The 21,670-nt window shown below is 40.2% G+C and overlaps 1 protein-coding gene and 1 long non-coding RNA gene across 2 annotated transcripts in view; both read right to left on the reverse strand.

The window, feature by feature from the left end:
- The window catches only part of LOC116054973, a 137,402-nt gene that overhangs the window by 8,544 nt on the left and 107,188 nt on the right, over positions 1–21,670 (reverse strand). The gene's annotated exons all lie outside the window — the stretch shown is intronic.
- On the reverse strand, positions 2,039–12,394 carry LOC116054984. The gene is made up of 3 exons (XR_004106192.2): positions 12,152–12,394; positions 10,133–10,282; positions 2,039–2,049 (listed from the first exon to the last, which is right to left on the reverse strand). It is a non-coding gene; the product is annotated as an uncharacterized LOC116054984 (long non-coding RNA).

Here is a 21,670-nt window from a genome sequence, read left to right on the forward strand (position 1 = left end):
TGAGCTCTGTTAAGTCGATTTCCTGACGATTTCCCATTGAAGTTTATGGGAAATTTTGCGTTGTTTTTTGCGAATTTTGTGAAAACCGCGTGGGAAATCTCTTAGAAAAGTCACAGTACACCATTCCCGATCATTACGCACGTTTTGATGTATTTTTTGCGCATGTGTTGGCAATGCTGCGTGACTAGTAGCGGGACGAAAATGCGGCAGAAGATGGAGAAGAAGAATTGTTATTATTAAGTATGACGAATAATAGTCATTGTGTTGATTGCTGCTATTGCAGCACATTGGCACACTGAATAAGTATGACGTATAACTGTCATTGTGCCGAGTGACGACATTATTTGAGGATTTTTTTTGAGGAGCAGCCGTTTGTTTTTGAGGAAGGTTTAAGGTAGTAGAGTAAAAAGTGCTGTCTGTGAGAAAGGCAGCTCCACTTGGGTATATACAGTGAGGAAAATAAGTATTTGAACACCCTGCTATTTTGCAAGTTCTCCCACTTAGAAATCATGGAGGGGTCTGAAATTGTCATCGTAGGTGCATGTCCACTGTGAGAGACATAATCTAAAAAAAAAAATCCAGAAATCGCAATATATGATTTTTTAACTATTTATTTGTATGATCCAGCTGCAAATAAGTATTTGAACACCTGTCTATCAGCTAGAATTCTGACCCTCAAAGACCTGTTAGTCTGCCTTTAAAATGTCCACCTCCACTCCATTTATTATCCTAAATTAGATGCACCTTTTTCAGGTGTCTTTAGCTGCATAAAGACACCTGTCCACCCCATACAATCAGTAAGAATCCAACTACTAACATGGCCAAGACCAAAGAGCTGTCCAAAGACACTAGAGACAAAATTGTACACCTCCACAAGGCTGGAAAGGTCTACGGGGAAATTGCCAAGCAGCTTGGTGAAAAAAGGTCCACTGTTGGAGCAATCATTAGAAAATGGAAGAAGCTAAACATGACTGTCAATCTCCCTCGGACTGGGGCTCCATGCAAGATCTCACCTCGTGGGGTCTCAATGATCCTAAGAAAGGTGAGAAATCAGCCCAGAACTACACGGGAGGAGCTGGTCAATGACCTGAAAAGAGCTGGGACCACCGTTTCCAAGGTTACTGTTGGTAATACACTAAGACGTCATGGTTTGAAATCATGCATGGCACAGAAGGTTCCCCTGCTTAAACCAGCACATGTCAAGGCCCGTCTTAAGTTTGCCAATGACCATTTGGATGATCCAGAGGAGTCATGGGAGAAAGTCATGTGGTCAGATGAGACCAAAATAGAACTTTCTGGTCATAATTCCACTAACTGTGTTTGGAGGAAGAAGAATGATGAGTACCATCCCAAGAACACCATCCCTACTGTGAAGCATGGGGGTGGTAGCATCATGCTTTGGGGGTGTTTTTCTGCACATGGGACAGGGCGACTGCACTGTATTAAGGAGAGGATGACCGGGGCCATGTATTGCGAGATTTTGGGGAACAACCTCCTTCCCTCAGTTAGAGCATTGAAGATGGGTCGAGGCTGGGTCTTCCAACATGACAATGACCCGAAGCACACAGCCAGGATAACCAAGGCGTGGCTCTGTAAGAAGCATATCAAGGTTCTGGCGTGGCCTAGCCAGTCTCCAGACCTAAACCCAATAGAGAATCTTTGGAGGGAGCTCAAACTCCGTGTTTCTCAGCGACAGCCCAGAAACCTGACTGATCTGGAGAAGATCTATGTGGAGGAGTGGGCCAAAATCCCTCCTGCAGTGTGTGCAAACCTGGTGAAAAACTACAGGAAACGTTTGACCTCTGTAATTGCAAACAAAGGCTACTGTACCAAATATTAACATTGATTTTCTCAGGTGTTCAAATACTTATTTGCAGCTGTATCATACAAATAAATAGTTAAAAAATCATACACTGTGATTTCTGGATTTGTTTTTTTAGATTATGTCTCTCACAGTGGACATGCACCTACGATGACAATTTCAGACCCCTCCATGATTTCTAAGTGGGAGAACTTGCAAAATAGCAGGGTGTTCAAATACTTATTTTCCTCACTGTATCTATATATGGGCGTGTGCTCTACCACTAGGTTACCCAGGCACCCATAATAGGGGCTCTTTAAAGCATTTTACTTTTGTGTTAATCATGAATGTTGTCACAGAGCCACTGAGCACAATGTATTAGTATTTTGATATTATATCCATAATGGTAAGAGTAGAGTAATAAGAAGTCATGTAAGAATGAATACAAAGCAAGTTTCCAAACTCTTACCTCATCAGGGTGGCTGCTCTTCTGTTTATCTTTAAAAGGAGAAACAAACCTTAGTTCATTTTAAATTACCAATATTTCTATATTAATCAGCAGACTTTAAGCTAAAAAAAAGAAATGACGACCTGCATACAGCAGGTACTAATTTTAAAACATACATACAACTGCAACTTATTTAATTCTAAAGGGTTTACTGAGAAGAGGCCAAATTATTACATGTAATATTGATGTTTGTTCAGTTAGTTTGGTAAAATGGAAATTCAAAGTCGTAGCTAGAAAGGTTTCATGTGGTCGGTGTCAACGTCCAAAACTGGTTTTCAGGAAAAGAAAAATGAGGGCTGTGAATCGATGAGATTTTTTAAATTGCGATTAATAGCATGAGTGTCCTAGTTAACTTGTGAATGATCACAAATTAATTGCACTTTTTAAGCTGTTTTTTAGGCCTGCACGATCCGGGGAAAAATATGAATCACAATTTTTTTAGCTTAGAATTGATATCACGATTCTCTCCAACGATTTTTTTCTCATGAAGTGTAATGTTTATTGCACACATGAACCATGACATAGATTTTTTTGGCACCTATAGCAGATTGTACATCACCACAAGCCTGTAAACATAGAGGCTTCAATAAATAAAGAAAATAAAGTACATACTGACCATTTAAGTACAGTAGGCTACCAAAAACAGTGACATATAACACATTGAACTAAATATGGCCCTGATACAGGCTTTATCTAAACTCCTGAACATGTCTTTACATAATTAAAACATGTTAATGTCAATGTCAAATGCTTTCAATAAATTAATTGAAGGAGAAAAAAATAAAAGTCATTTAAAAATTAAATTGCAAACAGGGGTGAATCGAGATCGCAATTTTATAACGATTTATCATGCAGGCCTACTGTTTTTATCTAAATGTTCTTTAAAAGGGATACTTTTCAAGTTTGTTAAAGTGGTGTTTGAGACTAGATTTACTCCGGTGGTAACTCAGTTCACATCAACAGTACATGCAGATAACTTTAGTCTTATGGAGAGAAACATCTGGAAGGGCTTTGAAACTCAACTTGCCGTATCCATCACAGCGAAATCACAGAACGTGCATGCGTTAATTGCGCGTTAATAAAATTAGTGGCATTAAAAGGAATTTGCATTAACTCGTTATTGACGTGTTAGATTTGACCGCTATAATGTGTGTGTGTTGACCTACCAGCTGCAGGTTTTTGCTTCTTAGCCACCGATCCTGACGCTCTCGTCATCTCTGAAAAAGAAATTTTAAATATTCAGATAACATCAAAATGATTCTCTCATTTTCTCACAGTTTGTCTGTGTCTTTTTCTTTGTAAAGATCTTAGTTTAAATGTTTAAATGTGGTCTCAGTGGTAGAGCGGGCGCACATACTGTATACTGAGAGGTTTATGCCTCGACGCAGAGCTCAAGGGTTTGAATCCGACCTGTGACAATTTCCTGCATGTCTCGCCCCTCTCGCTCCCCTTTCTCACCTAGCTGTCCTGTCATAATTAAAGGCGGAAAAGCCCCCAAAAAATAATCTTAAAAAAAAAGAAATTGTCTACACAACCAGTGTCGTATTTGATTTCGTCAGTTGACTTACCAGCTGCAGGTTTTCGCTTCTTGGCCACTGATCCTCGGTCAGCTGCAGCACATAAAACACATACAATTAAAAAATTATTCTTTCTATTCCTTTTTTCGCTGGTGCTTTTTCTCTGTAGAGAGATTCTGAGTTTATGTCTTTTCATAGACGCTGATTAACAGATGTTATGTTTAAGTAGTTCCCCACTGAGATCCATCAGCCAAAAGACAAACTAATATTTTGTGTTCACTACACCATCAAAGTATTTGTTTTGTTCAGTGGCTTATTTAAACATTTTAAATTCTGTGTGCATAACAATTGCAAGTCTAAATTTGAGACTTGTTACTGAATATCTCTACAGGATATAGTATAGCTGTCTCCTGCACCTCATCCTTGGTTTGCATAAAGTCTCTCTCTTCTGTCGCTATTCCATCATCCTAGGTCCGAGCTTTAGGGCTCATGATATATTTACTATATATATATATATATATATATATATATATATATATATATGTACGTTATAATGCTCGCCTAGCTACATATATATATATATATATATATATATATATATATATATATATATATATATATATATCTTTTAGCTATTTTTTAATGTACCATACAGTAAGTCAGTGCTACAAAGTCAAAAGAGCTGGAGAGGGAGAAACACATCGTATTGGCTGGTGTTTTTCATATTTGTTTTGATCACTTTGTAAAGTTTTCACTCAAAAATTCTAATTTAAATAACTATAAATGAATGTTAAAGTGCTCATATTATGCTCATTTTCAGGTTCATAATTGTATTTAGAGGTTATATCAGAATAGTTTTATGTGGTTAGATTTTCAAAAAACACCATATTTTGTTGACCTGCACATTGCTGCAGCATCTCTTTTCACCCTGTGTGTTGAGCTCTCTGTTTTAGCTACAGAGTGAGGCATCGCACTTCTCTTCCATCTTTGTTGGGAGTCGCACATGCTCAGTACCTAGGTAAGGACTACTAGCCAGTCAGAAGCAGAGTATGAGGGCATGCCCTGACAGTACCTAGGTAAGGACTACTAGCCAGTCAGAAGCAGAGTATGAGGGCGTGCCCTGACAGTACCTAGGTAAGGACTACTAGCCAGTCAGAAGCAGAGTATGAGGGCGTGCCCTGATAGTAGCTAGGTAAGGACTACTAGCCAGTCAGAAGCAGAGTATGAGGGCGTGCCCTGACAGTACCTAGGTAAGGACTACTAGCCAGTCAGAAGCAGAGTATGAGGGCGTGCCCTGACAGTACCTAGGTAAGGACTACTAGCCAGTCAGAAGCAGAGTATGAGGGCGTGCCATGCTAGCAGCTAGGCGAGCATTATAACGTGTGTTCCAAAGTGACCATGTTTGTCTCTGAAGTAAAGGCTGGACTACAATAGAGCTGTTTGGAGCAGTTTGTGAACAGTGTTTTCTGTTGGAGATGGTAAGTCCCTTTGGGGTGGACTTTGGGCTTTTTCACTTTGTAAACCTGTAACATGCACAAAAAAAGATATATAACACAATAAAGGAAAGGGGACAAGCCAAAAAGCATAATATGAGCACTTTAAAGAATTAAACATGGGGGAAATAATTCACACTGTTAAATCGTATGAACGCACCTTTTTTTTCCTGGCATGGTTTCTTCAGTTCCTCCACAAAGCGCAGCACGCTGAAAAGGAGTAGATCCACCTCACGGAGAGTATTGATCAGAAGTAAGCTGGCTTTATTTCCCTTTCTTCGCACCGTGTCGATCAGGTCTCGGGCATTATCTGCTCTGGTTTTTGTTGTGACTAACTGCATTTCCTTATCATTTATAACACCATCCTCAAGGAGTTTACCTAGAAGCTGGTTTAGATTAGCATCAGACACTCTTTCTATAAACTCTCTCCGACCTAACAACAGGCTGTATGGGTAGCTGTCCTCTGCTGGGACATTCCTCTGTTGAATGGCACCACTTGGACCTGAAAGATAATCAATGAAAAGATTTTTCTCAGTTTTTTTATCAGCAAGCAAAAGAGACACATTTATATTTGATATCTAATGGTGCCCCATAGTTTTGTATGAACCTGTTAATATAATATTAGTTCTCTCTTTGCATAGATGGAGACCTCATTTTGTTACAGCGTGTATATATATATATATATATACATATATATATGCAAATTGAAGCCAGTGTGAAAATGCTGGCTCCAAAATGTTAAAATGCCCAACTTTACAGCAGAATTAAACAAGTTTACAGCTTGGTACAAAAAAGGAGTCTTCTCTGAAAAATAAATAAATAAATAAAATAAAACAAATTAAATTTTTTTTTTAAAAGAGCTGGATTGGGAGAAACGTGTGGCTGACAATCAATTATGTATTTGTTTTTCATATTCGTTTTGATCACTTTGTAAAGAGTTTTCACCCAAAAATCCTAATTTCATTCACCATAAATTAATGTTAAAAAATTAAACATGGGGAAGATAATCTACATCCATTCACACTGTTAATCGTTTGAACTCACCCTTTTCTTCCTGCCATGGTTTCTTCAGTTCCTCCTCAATGAAGCACAGCCTTCTAAAAAGGAGGGGATCCACCTCACGGAGAGTATTGATCAGAAGTGAGCAGGCTTTAGTTCCCTTTCTTCGCACCGTGTCTATCACTTCTCGTGCTTTGTCTGCTCTGGTTTTTGTTCTGGCTGACTGCATCTCATCATCATTTATAACACCACGCTCAATGAGTTTATCCAGAAGCTGGTTTAGATTAGCATCAGACACTCCTTCTACAAAATCTGCCCGCACTTTCGCCAGCATTATCTTTGCTGAGTCGCTTTCCTCTGCTGGGTCATTCTGTGGTATTGACCCACTTGAACCTGGAAGATAACCAGTGAAAAGATTTTTGTCAGTTTGTGTTATCATCAGCAACCAAAAGGGAGACATTTAAATTTTATAATAAATAACACGCTTTATCTAAATGTGCTTGGTCAGGACTATTGGCGTCACTTTTGACGCAGTTACGTTAAGGAAAAGGTCGTGGGTGGGCTTACGTTTCTGTGACACGCGGGAAGAACGGGGCGGTTGGGTTTAGGAAAAGAAGAAAGCGACTTTAGGAAACGTGACACGCGGGTCACGAACCCCGGTCTCCTGGGTAAAAGTCCTGTGTTATTTGACCCATCCACCCCCCAACCAACCTCCCTACTAGGGCTGCACGATATGAGGAAAAGCTGCGATGTGCGATAACATTGTTTAATATTGCGATGACGATATGACTTGCGATAAATATTCAAATGTGAATGTTAGCTATACTGTTCCCATGTCTTAGTGCTTTAATAGGTTCTTTGCGAACCTAAACATTGAATAGCCTATTCCCACTGAATAAAGAAATAAAATAGATCATTTTTGACATGCTTTTATTGAACAAATTACACATAAATGAGGCATTATAACTATAAGAAATTAACGTTCGACGAAAATCTTTTAAACTGACCTTTGTCAATCTGAAATGAAGACAGATTCAGCAACTGCACGGCCTATTTCTCTCTTAAAATGTTTTCAGAAACACGTTTCGGTGAACTATTTTAGTCCAATATGAGATCGTATTCTGAACAAGACGCCATGACAGTCTGGCTGGGAATTTCCGGAGAAAAAAGAACCACATGACGCGTTCGTCCAATCAGCTGCCGGTTTTCATTTTCTGTGAAATAATCAGACTGTTAATGGAAACAATACAGAGCAGCGCCGCCTGCTGCTGTGGAGACGTATTACGCTTCGCGTCGTCTCAGTGTGTAAACTGTTTTCCCTTATTCATCGTGTCAGGCTGTCTGTTGCGATGTGTTCATCGCGCTAGCTCATATCGCGATGACGATGAAAATTCGATGTATCGTTCAGCCCTACTCCCTACGCGGAATTTCGGCTTACATACTACTCGCTACCGTAGTCGCTCTTAGCGTTACGTCATCTTCAAACTCCGTGTAGCTGCTGCTCTCCCCGGTACGTTATACAAACACACTGAAGGGCGCTTTTTTCGCCGCTTCAGACGCTGACAGCCACAGACAGCCACTGTCCAAACGTCGTTCGGAGTGAGAACGGGTTGGCTCTTGCGCAACTTCCGCAGCAGAGAAAAAGGCAAGTTGGCACCACACTGGCAGCCCTAACCCTACGTGATCCTTAATCAACTATGCCCAGGCCTGCCAGTTTTCTGAGGGAAAATAAGGTTCCAGTGTTGGCATGTGCGTGGATGCAATCAATTATGTATTTGTTTTTCATATTCGTTTTGATCACTTTGTAAAGAGTTTTCACTAAAAAATCTTAATTTCATCCACTATGAATTAATGTTAAAGAATTAAAAATAATCTACATCCATTCACACTGTTAATCGTTTGAACTCACCCTTTTCTTCCTGCCATGGTTTCTTCAGTTCCTCCTCAATGAAGCGCAGCCTTCTAAAAAGGAGGGGATCCACCTCACGGAGAGTATTGATCAGAAGTGAGCAGGCTTGATTTCCCTTTCTTCGCACCGTGTCGATCACTTCTCGTGCTTTGTCTGCTCTGGTTTTTGTTCTGGCTGACTGCATTTCCTCATAATTTATAAAACCACGCTCAAGGAGTTTATCCAGAAGCTGGTTTAGATTAGCATCAGACACACCTTCTACAAACTCTGGCCGAACCCGAACTAACACCAGCTTTATCTCTGCTGGGACATTCTGTGGTGTTGCCCCTCTTGGACCTGGAAGATAACCAGAAACAGATTTGTGTGTTATCATCAGCAACCAAAAGGGAGACATTTAAATTGTATATCTGATGGTGCCCCCTACTTTTGTATGAAACTGTTAATATAATATTAGTTCTCTGTTTATGTAGATGGAGACCTTATTTTGTTACAGCCAATCAGTCTGAATAGTCTGGATCAACAGAAGTACATTTCCGGGATCACCTTCCCCTCTTTCCGTTCTCACGGGAAACAACTAACTTCAAGCTAGCAAGCTACATGCTGAAAATGTCAAGTGTTAAAGAAAATTTGGATTGTGTCTGTGTGTGTCTAATGATTGTAAAGATGTACAAAGAATATGTTTAGGGCATTTTCTCTCTAACTTGGACGTTCTGGGACCGATTGGTGGAATTTCTGTGGACGAAGTGCACACGGAGATACACATGTAAGAGCCAATGAGGTTTAACCATGTATCAGCTAATTTAAATAGCTCACGTCACTGTATTGTGTCAACAGTTAATTTCATTTAATATTGTATGTGGTGTTTTCTTCTGCGGGGTGCAAATGTTCACCCAAAACAAGTTCCTTACTGAGACTATTTAGCAGAGCCACCGTCGCTGCGTCCAGAGCTTTGCGCCGCCCAAGATGACAAACTACACACCTCCCATATATATCACCAGTAAAGAAACACCTGCCACGACTACCGGACTCTTTCAAGTACATGTACTCCCTGTATCCGCCGATCACCTGGTAGCTTTGAGACACTGGGTCGGCTGTTTGCTTCCGCCGACTAACGGCTCGCCGAGCACATCTGTTCGCTGTAGAGCTGTTTTAGTTCTGCTCCCGGCTCGAGCAACTAGCACTTACAGCTAACGTTAATATTGGCCACTACCTCTCTGCACTGCTGAAAATGGTGCTCCTAAAATACTCCTCACTTTTTGAAGTTAAAAGGACTGGAAAAAAAAACAATCTAGTTCAGTGGTGTGTGGCTGGTAAGCAATTATGTATTTGTTTTTCATATTTTAGTTTTGATCAATTTGTAAAGCGTTTTCACTCAAAAATCCAAATTTTATTCTCTGTGATCTAATGTTGAAGGTATAGTGCATAGTTTGTTTCCCCCATGAAGAATTCTAAGTAATGACAACAAAACTGTCGCTGCAACAAAACATGATGGACTCTTCAGAAGAGGTCATTATCTTCACTCGAGTTTCTGCGTGTGAAAGTCACCGGACGCCACAATCTTCTGAACACAGTCACACTGAGAAATCCAGAGAGAGTTGTGTGGAGCTGATAGTCTTAATTAGCTTTGTAGCAACTCATTTGGCAATGGCTTGAATGTAACAGACGTTCATTAATATCAAAAAGGTACGGACTGAAGCTTTAAAGAATTGAACATGGGGAAATAATCTATATCAATGTTAACCGTTAATCATATCAACTCTTCAAACCTTTTTCTTTCTGCCGTTGTTTCTTCAGTTCCTCCACAAAGGGGAGCAGCAGCTTCTGGACTTTAGCCTCCATCCTTGGTATCTTCTTCAATATTCTATCGATTTCAGAGATGGACCCTTCTGTCCCGTAGTGCTGGACGATTAAATCAGGGATTTCTTCTCTGGTCTTGCCAGTCTTCACTCCTTGAGGGAGTTTAGCCAGATAGAACAGCATCTCCTTGAATTCTTCCTCAGTCAGCTCCTCCAGGATGGAGATCAGGACTGTTTTCCACTTTGTCTCAAATGACATCTGCAACACACAGAGAGACGGATGAACAAAAAGTTTGGTACATTAAAATCAGAAGCCTAGCAAAGAGGAAACCCTCCAACATCACACTGACTGCTTTACCAGATAAGATCCCTTAACTCAAAATCTGTGACAGTTTCACGGAATCGCAGAATATTCCGTGACGGGCCCACGGATGCGATGCCTATGTAAATGTCAATGACAGGCATCATCCGTGGTCTACGCACGGATTCCCTGATCACAGCACGTTTCTTTCTGCCAGTCGGGCTGCAGCAGAGAAGCTGTATAGCTTTGCTATTATTGGTATTTTTAGCCCAATAACCGCTGTTTTAAGCAACATTTATTAACTAGATCTGTATTTCTGTATTTATTTATTTATAAAGGACAACACACATTAATCAACATTTCTGTAAATGTGCCAGTGTTAGCCAGCCGGCTAATTTTCAACTACAGTCCTTCGGCCAGATGATTTTAGACCAGAGCAGCAAGAAGCAGCAAGATTTTAGTGCAGGTTAAACTACACAAGCAAGAGTCAACCATACACCATACAGACAGCTAAAACAACAGAAAAGCTTTCTCAGCTTGCCATGCAGAGCCACAGGAAGCATCAAAAACCCCAGCACAGCTACACATCAACCAGTATCCACCTTCAGCATAGGAAGCCATGCAAACATCAGAAGACATAGTAACATAGACCTAACCCATCTCCTAACACTGCTCAACCATGTAAAGCTGTAGCAGCAGTAATAAAAAGATGATGCTAGGCTACATCAGTCGTTAGGTATGCGTTAATATTACACTGATTGTTAAGATGGTGAAATATTTAAAATACAATTTAATTTTTCATACATCCCCAAGAAAAAATACAGGGCGAGTTAAACTTGATACCAGGCAAGATACCAACACATCAAACATGTTAGCAGCAGTTTATCAGTAATAACAACAATGATATAAAAGATCTTATCATGGTATATTTGTATTTCTTTTAATGTTATTATTTCGGTCTATTTCGGCCAGGGAAGCTGGATTGCTTTGTTGTTTATTGATATTTTTAGAACTATAACGCTACATCTGGCAACAAAAAACAGCCTTAAGAGATGCATAAACACACTGTGACGCGCTCGAGATTGTATTGCAATGATGTATTCCTCCACACGTAAAATACAACTAGTACTGCAGTTACCAAATGTAAGGTTACTTTGTGAGTCTAAATAAGTGCGTTAGTGCGGCGGTCAACAGGAAGTGTTCTCTCCCAGGCTCCCCCCCCCCCCCCCCTCTGTCAAAGCCCAAAGAACCAACAGGTGAACAGGTGAAGCAAACAAATATGTTATCACTTCTGCTCAAACCGCGATGAACAACACCTACAATATAAGTGCACAATATAATAATCAATAAGTAATATAAATGAGACCATAAACAACATACAATATGTGGTTCCTCCTACACATAGGTAGAAGCTGAAGCTGCGTTCACTTTTTGGCAAGTGGAAGAGGATGGATTGATTATAATCTAGGGCACAGATCACTCCCACAGACAGCAGTCACTTTTAATTGCACAACACCGGTTTTATTGTAGGCAGTTAGTTAGTTAGTGCTCTTGTAGCAACATGTGGCGACTGTGACGATCCTTATTATTATTATTATTATTATTATTATTATTATTATTATTATTATTATTAGCCTCCTCACGGGGCAGATAAACAGCTCGTGATTGATATCAGTCACCATTGAAATCAGAACATTAACAGACAGAACATGCTGCTAATCTCCTCTGACTCTTCACCTTTTTTCCTTGTTTGAACCACAAGTTTAGATAGATATAGAGAGAGATTCATTTCTCCAAAGACAACAAAGTCAATGAATGAATACTCACTTTGTACTTTTCTTCAACCACCGACCATTTCGTTCTTTGAAAGTAGATGAGAGGAAGTGAAATGGGCTCTCAGTGGCACAGAGACACTTAGTCTGAACTTGTTTGTGGCAGAAACCAACTTAAATCACGTTGTATAGCCTGCTCTCCACTCTGCTAAAAAATATGTGGATATTTCATCATCACATCGATTTTCTTCCAACTCTGACTGTTAATCCGTTATAACATCCTGTTTCAGACTCACAGTTCCCCCCCCCTCCTCCAGTGACAATGGTACGGCCCACAAACAAAGCCGTACTTTCACTTTCATGCTGTGTGGACAAAGTTAAAACTACAGTATGTTTGACGTGCTGTCAGGGAGCGATCTGATGCAGCTTTCTAACATCGACAGTTTATCCTCACAAGTATTCAGATCTTTTACCTGAGTTAATGCACCAACACTGTAACATACTCAGTTACAAGTACAAGTTATACATTACCATTTTGTTAAGTAAAGTACAGTAGAAGTAGTAGCAATAAAATGTATTTAAAGTTATTTCTATTTATTTCTAAGCATAACAGCCCCTTGAGCAGACTCCAAAAGGAGCCAACATTCATATATATATATATAATTATTGGATTAGTATTATTACTGAGGAGTTAATGTAGGAGTGAACAAAAAGCACTCCATTACATCAAACTACAGTTTAAAATATCAGCCCGGTAACGTTTACTGTGAACTGAATTTCATCGCTGTCTGCAGCTTTGTTCATCTTTTATAAGAAATGTGTTCAATTTTAAAGTTATAAAGATTTTCATCTTATGTTGTTTCTGTCCTCCAAATAATCTCTTTAAAGAGTCAGTAGTCAGCTGCAGCTGTCAGCTTTATCAGTGGAGGAAAGTAACTAAGTACATCTACATTTAAGTACTGTTGGCGACTTAAGGCACTGACACACCAACCCGGTAATCGGCCGTCGGACAGTCTGTCTGTGACTGACGGTCGGTGACTCGAGTCGGTGTGTTCCGTGCCGTCGTCAGCCGGAGGAGCCGTCGGCCTTCATTTGGGCCGGGTTGACGAGCGGGATGAGCGTGACAAAATCTGACAAAAATCTTTTAAACTGATCTGAATTGATCTGAAATGAAGACAGATTCAGCAACTGCACGGCCTATTTCTCTCTTAAAATGTTTTCAGAAACACGTTTCGGTGAACTATTTTAGTCCAATATGAGATCGTATTCTGAATGAGCTGCCATTATGCTCGGTTGTAAAATCCTGGAGAAACCAGACCCACGTGACGCGTTCATCCAATCAGCTGCCGGTTTTCATTTTTGGGCGACAATACAGATTAACACAGCCTGCCGTTAGGGAGACGTATTACGTCTCGCGCACGCGCAGAACATACGCTCAAGTCGGCGTCTCTTCTGTGTGTTTTGAGGCACTTTTTGGACCTCGGGGAGACTGATCAGTCCGACTGCCTTTTTCTGCCGATGGTCAGCCGTCGGGTTGGTGTGTCAGAGCCTTTACAGATTTTAAGTATTTGTACTTTATTTGTGTCCCTGTGATGTCTAGGAGAGTAAAACTAACCATTAAATAAACCCGGGGGTAAAACAAGGGACAGACGGAAGCAGTAAAAGGATAAATCAACTAATTTATTGTTAAAGCAAAGAACACAAACCACTGGAAACGATCTCCACGAAAACCCAAGACAAGTATTTTCACAACAAGTAAACTCCAGATCTAAGTTTTAACAAACAAACAAAAAGACTCGGTTCACACAACCAAGTATTTTAAAATGTTCTGCTTCTTTATATTTCTACTTGAAAAATATAATCAACAAATTACTCAGGATGTATTATTAAGATACAACTTTATTGATCAGATTGAGCAGAATATATAGTAAAATACAAACTTCACAAGCTGCAACATTAAAGTGATAAACACATTGAATACAAACATTTTCTTTTCTCTTAATTTCAAGATGTCAGAACTTTGAGATTCTCTAAAAAAACAGTGAAAATCTCCAATTCATATTTCTTTGCTGAATTCATTGTGCTTCTATAGTTAACAGTTACGTATATGATAACAAAACATTTGTACATAAATCAGCAATGACCTTTTTAACATTTTTAATGTTAACAGGCTTCTTTTTTGCACCCGTATTTCCAACACCAACAAACTGACCAAACTGATTAAAACATAATTACAACAGAAAACATTATGATATTGAAATCACGACACCGCCCACAGTTTGTAAAAAGAGTTTCTGATGTTCAATCTCAACCAGCTCTGGATAAACTCCTTTACGGTAGAGTTATAAATGATGGTGAAATGCAGTAGCCTGGTCCTACCAGACTCTGGTCCATTAGCCTGGTCCTACCAGACTCTGGTCCATTAGCCTGGTCCTACCAGACTCTGGTCCACTAGCCTGGTCCTACCAGACTCTGGTCCATTAGCCTGGTCCTACCAGAATCTGGTCCACTAGCCTGGTCCTACCAGACTGTGGTCCATTAGCCTGGTCCTACCAGACTGTGGTCCATTAGCCTGGTCCTACCAGACTCTGGTCCACTAGCCTGGTCCTACCAGACTCTGGTCCATTAGCCTGGTCCTACCAGACTCTGTTCCATTAGCCTGGTCCTACCAGACTCTGGTCCACTAGCCTGGTCCTACCAGACTCTGGTACATTAGCCTGGTCCTACCAGACTCTCGTACATTTCATTGGTCCAGAGAGTCTGGCCTCTCTCCATTGACAAGTGTTAACTTCCTTGAAGGCGGGTACTCTGTTGAAGTTTAAAACTATTGGATCTGCCCAGAGCCACTCTGGATCTGCCATAACCAATCGCAAACCTTTGGTCGTGACGTCGGCACAGCATTGCTAGCGTTAGCCTTAGCTAACTCCTTCACCACTAACGGAGCGAGCTGGAAAATCAAACTTTTCCCGAACCCCGTGGGGAGGAGGACCACAACATCATGGCCACCAACACAACTCAGCAAAGATTGTTCTTGCTCGGGCTTTAACTTCTGGATATTCAGCAGCGTTGCCACAACGGACCGAATGGCTTCTCTTGCATCTTTCTCCGCCGCCATTATGGAACTACAACTCAAACTAGCGCACAACCTCAACGTCATCGTTCTCAGCCACTCCCTCTGTTCACTGATTGGACCGGTAAGGATTTGATCGGAGAAAACCCAGACGGTGTACTGAAGGAAAATGAAAATTGAGCGGAAGTACGTAGGAGGGCAGAGCCAGGCTAGAAATGCAGTCAGTCAGAACAAAAACCAGCGCAGACAAAGCCCGAGAAGTAGACACGGTGCAAAGAAAGGGAACTAATGTCAGGTTGATCCACTGCTTTCCAGAGAGCTGAAATTAATCTGAAGATAAAGCAAGACGCTGTGGAGTGTGATGATGAATCTCTATAATAACTGATTAACTATTGCCATCTTTAGATTATAACTTGTTAAAGCCTGTTTTATTAAGTGAACTTTGATCTGAAAGTGATTCAAAGGGAGAAGAAAACATGTTGATCTTTGTTTCAGCCACTAGATGGAGGCAGAACTCCACAGATGGACAAAGACTTTCTTACTTACTGCCCATTATGCCTGTTGGTATGTAGGGCAGCAACAAAGCTTTTCCACTCTTATCTGTTTTGGGCCGGTGTCTTTATAGAGCCCCAGGTGTGATGTAGGGTCTTCAGCTCTCCCTCCACCGTCCAGGTATTCTTGGGTTGGCCTCTTTTACGTTTGCCATCTGGTGTCCAGTGAAGGGCAGTTCGCGTGATGTTTTCTTGTTCTCTACGTATTACATGTCCAATCCATTTCAATCGCCTTCTCAATATGTTATGTTGTATAGTTGATTGGAGATGGTGTTGGGACAAAGATGCAGATGCGAAAATCTAAAAAAATTAAGATGTTAAAATAATTAAAAGAGAAACAAATACCGCTTAATGCAGCATAGCTGTTTCTATTAATTTTATTCATAGAGTTAAATCATAACATCTGTACAAAGCCCTGGAGGTGACAGAAACCATTATTTCTTTAAAAGCGTGTGCACGATTTATAACTCACACGTGCGTTTTACTAAAGGGCATGCACGCTTTAAATAAGTTGCACATGCACTTGATGCCTACCAAACAGTAGACGACTTTGAACAGACTTTGAAAAGACTAAAGTCTGACACCATCTCACATCTAAAGACAATCATCTCACATCTAACGTTAAAGACTGTCATAATATGTAAAGACTGGGGATCTTGCAGGGTCACACATTGCAACACAGTCTCACGGCAGTTCGTGAAATGGTCACGTAATTTATGTAATTCTTAATCTATTGATTCGTGTACACGGACACGTTTATCTAATTTTTTTTCATGATGGACAGTGCGTTTTTTAAATTAATGTATTTCAATGGGAAGCATCTTTCATAATCACAGCATGATTCTGGGTTGGGTTTACAAAAACAATAACGGGACGCGGGACAACAACGGGGCGGTTGGATTTAGGAAAAGAAGGGGAAAGGAAACATTACACGCGGGACATGATCCCCGGTCTCCTGGAGTCCTGTGTTTGACCCATCCACCACCCCAACCAACCTCCCTACGCAGATTTTCAGCCTTTCATACTACTCGCTGCCGTAGTCACTCTTAATCCATTAGTTTAAAAAACGTGCTAACCAGCACGAAAAAAAAAGATAAACGTGTCTGTGTACACGAATCAATAGATCAAATTACGTGACCATTTCACGAACTGACGTGAGACTGGGTTGCACATTGCAAGACTACAACTAGATTTGTTAATGTAACCAAGCTACCGGTAGCGTTAGCTGGTAACTTTAAGGGAAAGTCTGCAAACTTTCTGTTCTGCCGTACATGCAGATGAATGTCTCCAGTACCTGGAGGTCTGTGTTTATCAGCAGGTAAAACTCTGTTGGATTACACGCATAAGAAATTTGGCAACTTTAGCGTTTAAAGCTTTTAAGTTTAACAGTTGGCATCACAATCTGTAAAAAGAAGCTGCCCACAGCTGAATGTGTTCGGTACTTTCAAGGATTCAATTACTTTCAATTACTCGCACGCATGCTTCAGTAGGTTGCACGTGTGTTTTAGTAAGTTACACGCGTGCTTTAGTAAGTTGCACGCGCTATTTACTAAATCGCACGTGGGTGCTGATGGTGCAGTGGTTGTGACACATACCTTTGGTGTGGGAGACCTGGGTTCGATTCGCACTGTGATACATCAACCAATGTGTCCCTGAGCAAGACACTTAACCTCTAGTTGCTCCAGAGGCGTGTGACCATGTAGCAATTATAAATTGCTTTGGATAAAAGCGTCAGCTAATTGACATGTAATGCACATGTGACTTATTGAAAGCATGCATGCGCTTTAGTAAAGCGTGCGTGCGAGTTATGAAGTTGTTTTTATTTTTGCGTGTGCACGCTTAATAACTTGCACGCACGCATTAAAAAAAACAGTCCATGTCACCTCCAGGGCTCCGTTCATCTGACAGCAGTTCCTTTACATAAAAACGTTTACAGTTTATAAAATGTTTTGTTATAGCTCCACATTACAAGCTGCAACATCAATATGCTGCTTAGATGTTAATGAATCCGTAATAATAATTAAATACCATAATAAAAAAGGTTACACTTTTAAAGGATTGATACTTTATTTTGCTACTAAAACTTTTGAGGTCAAATTTTTAATGGACTTTTAGTTTTAGTATTTTTACTAAAGTTATGAATACTTCTTCCACCTCAGACTGAGGCTGAACAGCTGACTGTGTCAATGTAGGAAAGCTGCTTTACCTCACTGACTAACACCAAACAATATTTATGACTGTATTTGTTCACACGACATGAAACTGAAAGTACCCGCTCTGTTCTCAGCCTACGGGCGGGAAAGAAAGGGCTACAGCATTATTCAATAGAGGGGGGGACTGTGAGTTTGAAACTGGATGTTTTCATTTTGAGGATTAACAAAGTCATAGTTGGAAAAAATAAATACTTGACGTTTCCAAATACATTTAAGCATTTATTATAGATAACTAGAGCGGAGGTAAGGTTGGTGAAACATGATTAAAGTTGGTATCTTCCACTACCTGCAGATAAAAGTATTTACATGTTACTTCCTCCACTGAGAGCACCTCCGACTGCCGACAAAACTCAAACAAAAAAGGACAAAGTGAGTATTAATTAAACACTTTCTTGTTAATTTCTCCTGAAAAACATTATGCTTAGACCACATTAAGAGATGGTCTGATCCACATATGACCACATTGTTTTAGCCGTGTGGACTCAAATCTGCCTCCTCAACTGTAAGCAGAAGTACAGACTCATTCACTGGCTTTGTCCACGATGTCTGAGGTATAGCTTTTGCTTTGTGTATTTTCTCTTTTTAAAGTACTTTGAAAGTATTTGTCATGTAACAGAAACCACTGACAGTGAGTCGTGTGTTTTCAGAGGTTATTATTGGGAGGTTATTATCATTCTGTCACTGATGTGTCTGTGTTTTTTGTCCTGCATCTCAGATCTGACACCCGGTTATCTGGAAATTTGTGCCCTGCAGACAGCCGTGGAATTCCTTTAACTTCATTTAAATACATTTCATTTATAATGTGTGCCTTTTACTGTCAAAAGAAAAAATAACTGCAGCGCATAGGCGCCGCTAGGCTATTTTTTTATTTATATATATATATTTTATATATTTTTTTTAAAAACCCTGTTTTCCAACCGAAGCTGGAAAAGTTGCATAGTATGCCTTTAAGATGAAGTAGTGCTTACCGTGGGGTTTGACAGCAGCAACGAAGCAGGCTCCATCCTAACCCTTCGTAGACTGTGGCAACTTTTTTCCTTCCTTTATCGACTTTGCGCGAATATGTTGCCCGGCAGAATTCAGATTCACTGTCCATCACATCAACAGTGTGTGTAAAGTAAAGATATTCAGACGCTCATTAGACGATGCTTCAAAATGACCAGTTATCAAGTGAGGAACTTGAATGACATTGTACCAATATAGTTAATACGTTGCTGTGATGTATAGATTTCCATCATAATAAGACGTCCAGACGCTCAATAAACGATGCTTCAGAATGACCCGCGATCAATTGCAGATGAAGTGATCTTTTGCATACATTGCGACGACGTATGTGTGCTTACTGGGAAAGACATTAAAAGAAGAGACATGTTGGCTTGTCTCCATTATCCATACCGCCATGTAAATAATCATTAAATCAATAAAGTACATTTAGCGTGTATAGAGCCAGCATATTTCCACCAGACTCCATGTAAATAATCAGTACTTTTAGCGTGTATAGAGCCAGCATATCTCCACCAGACTCCATGTAAATAATCAGGACTTTTAGCGTGTATAGAGCCAGCATATTTCCACCAGACTCCATGTAAATAATCACTACTTTTAGCGTGTATAGAGCCAGCATATCTCCACATGTAAATGGGTGAATTAAGGGTTTATTTCAACCAAACCAGAGTGGTGATTGTTGGAACAGTGGAAAGATGAACCAAGACGGCTTTTGGTACTTTTATTTAGTTTCTGTCCACTTTGAATGAAGTGTGTTTTACGATGCTAAAAGTCCTGATTATTTACATGGAGTCTGGTGGAGTTTGGCGTGATTTTGGGGCTGTTTCATGTTAAACTAAAAGGATCTTACTCTTTAACTAAAAGGTCTATCTCTATAGGGATCCTTTCATAATGTTGTCAGACATTTAGAATAATAATCTGAGTCTGTCAGCAGCAACAACAGAACTTTTAGTGGACGCTGACTGATGCTGAACATCTGTCCTGTAGGGTTACATTACAGCTTGTTTCGTCTTATTTAATTCTGGACCAATATAGGGTCCAGGTTGAAAAAATATCAAGTTACCCCTAATACAGAAATCCTCTTTGAGGCAGAAATAACTAAACAATTTTATCTGGTAAAGCCACCTGGTGATGATGAGGGTTTCGTCTTTGCTCGTTTTGTTGTCATCAACGATCAACCAACCCCGTCAGGTTGGTCATTCTACAGAAATACCCACTTTTCTGTCCCCAGGCTTTGAAGAAAGCGAATCATACTTTGTAGTCACATTTAATTTTTTATTTTTCAATAATGTAGCATGTTCTTTGAATAGTTATACTTGTTTGAGCCATGAAGTGGACAATATTTGTTTTTAATCAATTACAGGGGCGTAGCACAAAATTCTGGGCCCCTCCCTGCATCCACAGCTATTCATTCTAGCATATTTTTGGGTCCTCCTCACATGAGGGCCCTGGGTACTCAGTCCCCTTTTTCCCCCCAGTCCGACACCCCTGATCGATTATATAAAATGCCAAATACAAGAAAATTGCTTGTCCCTACAGTCATGTATGGAGCTTTAGGAGCATGTTTTGAGTGTAAAAAGATATTTCTCTCCCATTTCAAATGCAATAATGTTTACACCAATATCACATTTATGAAGTGGATAACATTAAAATAAAATACCAACTAGGCCTGTCGCGATAGTCAATAAATCAATTAATCGCATGATAAATGAAAATGAGCTCGATAGTTTTTCTGGCCGCAATAAATTTCATTTGCATGCTTGTTTGTTTTCCTCTGCCGCCATGGTATCAGAAATAGGGCAGACGCACAACAGGGTTTCCGCTATGTACATGTAGCAGCCGCGCACCGCCGCTCCTTCAGCTGTTTATACAAAGTCATAAAGTCGTAATTACACGACTCTGCAGAGCTGTCTGCTCTAGCTACTGAACTCAAGCCAACTGTCATCTGCTCTCTCTCCCCTTAAGGGTGAGCAACTGGAACAGTGACAGAACGTCATCACTCGCAAAGTCATGGCAACCAAATAAACAACAAGGCGAGTACACTTGTCACTCAATCTAAGGCAAAGTGACAAACAGCGACGAAAGCCACAACATGAAATCCGCACTCACGCGGGTCCCGTGAAATATGACAGCTACAGTTTATTGGAAAATAGCATTGTGGACACTGAAGTTGATGAATTTACTGTTTATCAGACCCCAGATGAGACAAGAAGCTAACGTTAGCGAACGCTGCGGTGACGGCCCCTCTCCTGTGCCTCTGACTCCCGCTGCAGGACACGCTGTATTAACGTTACTGTTTTAAAACCGTTTTGTTAGTGGGGGTGCATACTGCTCAAAACCAACATGAAAAACATAGTAATATTCATTCAGCGTTTTGTTTTGTTGTTAAACTGTGTGTAGAATGAGCGGTGATGTTAAATCACCGGTTTCAGGTAACGGCACCCTACGGTACCGTCTATTTGCTGGATGGTTTCAAGCTAACGGTCGGTAGCTAACATTAGCAGATAAGCCCGTTGACAGTGACATTATTGTTCATATTTTGGCACAATTTTTTTGACCGTAGTAGTAGTGGTCATAGTGACTGAAAGTGTGATGTGAGATGCTAGATGCTGTTTTCAGGTAACGTTACTGTTTTGATTGTGTTTGGTTTTTATTCCAGTGCATTTTCTGTTAACAGAGACTGAGAGTCCATTTTATTTATTGTTTTTGTTTTTTTTTGTTTATTTATTGAGGAT

Source organism: Sander lucioperca, chromosome 13, assembly GCF_008315115.2.
Source record: "Sander lucioperca isolate FBNREF2018 chromosome 13, SLUC_FBN_1.2, whole genome shotgun sequence".
In the NCBI taxonomy this organism is placed as follows: domain Eukaryota; kingdom Metazoa; phylum Chordata; class Actinopteri; order Perciformes; family Percidae; genus Sander; species Sander lucioperca.